The sequence below is a fragment of the Triticum aestivum genome, chromosome 5D (genome assembly GCF_018294505.1).
Source record: "Triticum aestivum cultivar Chinese Spring chromosome 5D, IWGSC CS RefSeq v2.1, whole genome shotgun sequence".
NCBI lineage: Eukaryota > Viridiplantae > Streptophyta > Magnoliopsida > Poales > Poaceae > Triticum > Triticum aestivum.
In genome coordinates, this window is record NC_057808.1 from 367,081,521 (window position 1) to 367,087,887 (window position 6,367).

Below are 6,367 nucleotides of genomic sequence, written 5' to 3' on the forward strand. Positions count from 1 at the left end.
ATCCAACCACATTTTGGCTTGTGGCTGAAGACCTTCAATGTTAAACCGAAGGTGGTGGTCGGCCAGCAAGCGGAGTGCGGAGGCGCCATGGTGGGAAAAATGCCCAACGTCACCTGGCTCGAAGGCTCCTATGTGGAGACCATAAAGGGGTGGCAATCAGGGTGGTTCTACATCACCGAGCCGCGCGATAGCAACTGCGTGGCGGCCCCCAAATTTCGATCCGGAATCCCCATGCGGCTCACCTCCTGGAAAGAGAAGGGCCTATCCTGGGGTTCCCCGGTAGAGCTGACCGGACTCCAGACATGCATCAGAAACATGATGAGCAAGAAAATCAAGCTTGTCAACGTGGTCCAGGTCATGCTCTTCCGCCGGATCCTCCCGTGTAAAAGACGGGCGTTCACCTTGTGGGAGTTTGACCCGACCGAGCACTAGACGCTGCGAGAGCTCTTCGACACGACGCACAAGGACGTGTGGAAGGTGTTGTTCAAGGGCGCCGAGGTACCACCTCCCCTTACCGAGGACCGCGGACTCAGCGCAAAGCGCCCTGCGAATCCGGTAAGTCTTTTATATCTTATAAGATGTTCATTTTCCCCAGTTTGACCATGCGCGGGATCTAAGCCCCCACGCCATTTTCCAGGACTGGATCGAGACAGCGGAGCAGATCGATTGTCTAGCCCCCCTGCCCGAAGATCCAGCAGACGCTCTCCTAACGGAGATGCTGGTTCCGGCACCTTATGAGGTGCCGGAGAAGAAGGCCACGGGGACCCGAAAGGGTCTCCGGCGCAGGGTTATATCGGACTCATCGCCCGAAAACTCCGAGGCGCACTCCTCCCACGAAAACGAGGGGGAGGAAGAGGAAAGTTCTCCCCCCCAGCCGGGGGGAGGGACAAGAAAAGGAAGGCCTCCCCTACCGGGGAGGCCGAAGGGTCCAAGAAGGGAAGGACCCTCCTCCCGGACTGCTCCACGACGCCCGCCTACAGCGACGACGAGTGGTTTCCCAGGGACAAGCCCCTGGCGAAGTCGTAAGTATCTGGATTCCATAGTAATTCATGGTATGTTTTATTGCACTGCTTCTCATCATGCTGAACATGATTATGCAGTCCATCCCGAGCCCATATCGACGTATCTTCGTCGGATGGTTCTTTGGACCCGTCGGATATGAATAGCGATTCACTTCCGACCGCCTCCACCCCTCGCCCTACGGACAACATCGAGGTGTTGTCTCAAAGGGCACTGAGCCGAGGGGAGGTAGTCCTGGAGGCGCCTCAAGGCGACGTTCCGGACCCTGGGCGCAAGGGGAGAAAAACTCCCATGGGCTCCGAATTCGGCCCCCAGACGAACACTGCGCCAGAACCTCCAGGTGTTCCAGACTCTGTCAGGCGACCCCCCGTTAAGAGGGGCAAGCCGCTTGTGCCGGTGGCCTCTGTCCATCCAGAGGCATCGGAGAACTTGTTGGAAGCGCTTCGCGGCGCTTCCATTGACGAAGAACACCGCACTATCATGAGCGCGGTGGTCAAGAAGGTTCAGTCTGCCAAGAGCGGACTGACTGAAGCCTGTGCCAGCCTCCTAACAGGCTTTGAGGTAAGTAACCAGATTATAAGAGAATGTTACCGCATATACACTAGCCTCAGATGCCCTGTTTGGCGTTTGCGAAGAAAGGCCGAATAGAGGATCAAATATTAACCGCAGGAGTCTAATCAAAATATGTCTATGTGCATATGCAGGCTTCACTGCTAGCCGCTGCTGCACGTAATGCAGAGGTCGCCGCACTGAAGCGGGACCTTGAGCGGTCCAAGAACGAGCTCGGCCTTGCCAAAAGGCAGCTCGAAGAGAACAAAGGTAAGTTATACCCCGTCTGTACATTGAGAAGAAAAAACAAGGGTGGTTGCTTAGATCATAGGATCATCATGAATTTTGCTAGGGGCCACGACTGAAGTGGCGACCCTGAAGAAGGCGCTGTCCGAGGCCGAGGACAAGGCGGCCAAGGAGCGCATTGAGTGAGAAAAACAAGAGGCCCAGGTGGGCGAGGTGCAGCAAGAGCTCCAGGATCTCATCAAAAAACACGAGTCCTTGGAGCATGACTCTAAGACGCGAGAGTCCGAGCTTGTGAAGGCCCTCGAAAGCGCACAACACCCAAGGCCGAAGCCCAAAAGGCCCTCCAGGAAATTGAGGCAGTTAAGAAGATAGCAGCGGGTAAGGCATTCATTATGCAAAGCAAGCATATGAAAGAAAATTTCCTTTTACTTACCTGAGTTCGGAGCTCTCCAGGAGCGTTCGCAGATCTGCCCCGCAGTGTGTCAGATGCCGCGGAGTTCTACCGGGCTGAGGAGGGGAGCTCGACGGAGAAGTTGTTCGGGTCTCATTATACTGGGACCGAACACCCCATGCCATTGAGCGGCCAGCTGAAGCAACTGGTCGAGCTCCACAAGGCAGCCGAACAGGCCATGAAGGGTCTTATAGTCCGGATGTGGCCTGGCGATCCCCTGCCCAATAGCTACTTCAGCCTGGTGAGGCGGCTTGTGAATGCCTGCCCACGGCTTGAAGTCATAAAGCGGTCCGTCTGCATCGAGGGCGCGTGCAGGGCTTTTGCCCGAGCAAAGGTGCACTGGGCGAAGCTGGACGCCGAGAAGCTGGTGAAGGAGGGGCCGCCAGAAGGCAACGAGCATCGCCACCCCGAGATGTATTATAACAGTGTCCTGAAGGGTTCTCGCTTTGTGGCAGAGGAATGTACTAAGGATGTAATATTCGAATGAATGTACTCATGCGATCCTGTAATATGAAACGAGTTCTTTTGTGCTATGCAACGCTTGTGAATTTAAAATATTACCTTCTGTGCGACCGTTTATAAAATCTGAGAGTTGGCCAGTCGTCGGCTTCTGCCCCCATGTAACTAGTACTGAGGTGTTCGGGATAGACCTGAACACTCTTTATCCCAATTTTGGGTCCTTCGAGGGAGGTGTTCAGCACAACGAACCAGGCAATCGGACTATAAGGCTTTATCACTCTCACTTAGCCATAGAAGTCTACAATTTTAAATTTTGGCGAAGCCCCTAGTATTCGGAAGGCTGAATTTGGGGCGCTATATACGCCTAAGTCGGGCAAGGCCGACTCCTCGTCCAAAGCGGAAAAAGTCTTTAAGGACTTGAGACCTCTCGAACAGCGACCAGCTCTCGCCTTATCATGACAGCCAGTTTTCGGCTTTCTCTACTGAGGTGCTCGTCCGGAAGAACCGGGACACAATCGCACTAGTTCTCCCAGCGCTACCTTAGCCGATGTTGCGGAACGTAAGGTACCAAAACATGGGAGCCGGGCAAACCCGACTATTGACCCAAGACACGATTCAGAGCTGATGCATATAATGCTAAAAGTTCGGGGTGCCGCACTGTCCAATGTGTTCGGACTTCTCACGCCGTATTATGGGGTATACTGAAGCCCCTGGCGTACTGGTCATACCAGAATGTATGGGTGCAAGTTGTCATAAATAAACAGACAAGAAAAAAGAAGAGTAATGCAATAATAGACTAATGCTATGCATTGTTATTGAAATAATACGTCGAAGCGTACTGATACAAGTAGTGCAATAAGGAAAAAATAGGACTATTTGACATATCCTATCCAAGGGCAAGTTGCGTATGCGTATTTAAAACGGGTACTTCGATCGTTATTAGAGACCACCTGGGGATTCCCTTGTACGTCTTAGCTTCTTGCCTCGGTGTTTCCTTCCCATAATGCGTCCAGCAGTGAGACTACCGGAAAGGGCTTCCAGAGAGTAAGGTCCTGAAAGAGAGAAAATGATAAAGGTATACAGCCCCTAGGGCGGTTGAACCGCATAGTGGGACGTGTCCTGGCCGTGCCTCCGCCTATGCCCATGGTATTTTTAGTGCGTAATTATGTACGCGCGGCACAGGTTTCGTCGCTTGACCGGGACTAGGACGGAGGACGAATTGCTAGGCGAGCTCTGAACGTGCCAGGCGATCCTGCTGCAGGTTACTCCGGACTCGCCTGAAGGTGTCCGGGGGCTTTATCGCCGAATTGGCGGTTTGCCTTAAAAGGCTGCTTTGTGCCTCAGCTGCGAGGGCCGCAGTGTGCTCCTCCATGCGGAGCGAGCGTTCTGTGTTTCCATTGACTGTTAGAACCCCACGAGGTCTTGGCATTTTGAGCTTGAGGTATGCATAATGCGGTACTGCATTGAATGTCGCAAATGCGGTTCGCCCGAGCAGTGCGTGATAGCCACTGCGGAACGGGACGATATCGAAGATTAACTCCTCGCTTTGGAAGTTGTCCGGAGATCCGAAGACCACTTCCAGTGTGATTGAGCCTGTGCAATGGGCCTCCACACCTGGGATGACACCTTTAAAGGTGGTTTTAGTGGGTTTGATCCTCGAGGGGTCTATACCCATTTTGCGCACTGTATCCTGATAGAGCAGGTTCAAACTGCTGCCGCCGTCCATAAGGACTCGAGTGAGGTGAAATCCGTCGATGATGGGGTCAAGGACCAGTGCGACAGATCCCCCATGACGGATACTAGTGGGGTGGTCCCTGCGATCGAAGGTGATCGTGCAAGAGGACCATGGGTTGAACTTTGGGGCGACTGGCTCCATCGCATAGACGTCCCTTAGTGCACGTTTCCGTTCCCTCTTGGGAATGTGGGTTGCGTATATCATGTTCACCGTTTTCACTTGTGGAGGGAACCTCTTCTGTCCTCCTGTGTTCGGCGGCCGGGGCTCCTCCTCGTCGTCGCTATGCAGCCCCTTGTCCCTGTTTTCGGCATTCAACTTCCTGACCTACTTGAACACCCAGCATTCTCTGTTGGTGTGATTGGCTGGCTTATCGGGGGTGCCGTGAATTTGACACGAGCGATCGAGTATGCGGTCGAAACTGGACGGGCCCGGATTGCTTCTTTTGAACGGCTTCTTCCGCTGACCGGATTTAGAGCCGCTGAATCCGGCATTTACTGTCGTGTCCTCGGCGTTGTCGCCGTTGTTGCGGCGCTTTTGTCTGTTACGACGTGGTCTGCTGTTAGTATCCCTTGTATCTGAAGTGCCATGACTTCTTGATGTGTTGTTGCTGCAAGCCAGCCAGCTGTCTTCGCCCGCGCAAAAGCGGGTCATGAGCGTCGTGAGGGATGCCATAGACTTCGGCTTCTCCTGGCCGAGGTGCCGGGCGAGCCACTCGTCACGGATGTTATGCTTAAATGCCGCTAAGGCCACTGCATCCGGAGAGTCGACAATTTGGTTTTTCTTAGTTAGGAACCGGGTCCAGAATTGCCTAGCCGATTCCCCTGTCTGCTGAGTTATATGGCTCAAGTCATCAGCATCCCGTGGTCGCACATAAGTTCCCTGGAAGTTGTCAAGGAATGCATCTTCCAAATCCTCCCAACTGCCAACGGAGTCTGCTGGCAAGCTATTCGGCCAATGCCGGGCTGGTCCTTGGAGTTTTTGTGGGAGGTACTTGATGGCATGTAAATCATCACCACGAGCCATGTGGATGTGGAGGAGGAAATCCTCGATCCATACCGCGGGGTCTGTTGTACCATCATATGATTCAATATTTACGGGTTTAAAACCCTCTGGTAATTCGTGATCCATTACTTCATCAGTGAAGCATAGGGGGTGTGCGGCGCCTCTGTGCCGGCTATATCACGACGCAGTTCATATGAGTCTTGTCTCCTGTATTCGGCCCGGCCGGATTTGGTTTTAGTGTGTCCGGCGTGACGGTCATCGTCCCGCATTGGTGCGCGCCCCCGTGATCCGTAGATCGATCTTGCATGTTTTGCCTTGTCTTCCAATACGTCTCGCAGGTCCCGCGTGTTGCCCTGGGCCTTGGTATTTTTGTTTGAGTGGCGGGGGGGGGTGCGGGCTGGACTTCGGGCTGATATGCCTCTCTGTCTCGGCCACGAGGTGGCCGATCCGCCGCATCATACGCTGGTGGTGTATGTTTTAATGCTTCCTCCTCGAGTCGAGGTAGCAACCTGCGCTTTGGGTAACTCTTGGTTGGGCACTCGAGTTCGTATTCCTCGGCTGCCAGGACTTCAGTCCATCTATCCGCTATCAGGTCTTGATCAGCTCGAAGCTGTTGTTGCTTTTTCTTCAGGCTGTTTGCTGTGGCTATAAGCCGCCGCTTTAAGCGCTCCTGCTCGATGGGATCCTCAGGCACGACAAATTCTTCGTCGCCGAGGCTCACCTCGTCTTCAGAGAGAGGCGTGTAATTGTCATCCTCTGATTCTCCGTTTGCTGCCTGTTCCGGAGGGCTAGCTTGTTCATCCTTCCGCTCGAGGTTTGGCTGGAGGGGATTGTCGTCGTCTTCGGCACTATCCGGGGCGTTATTTTCTCTTGTGCCGGTATCGCTGCTTTTGCTGTGGCGGGAC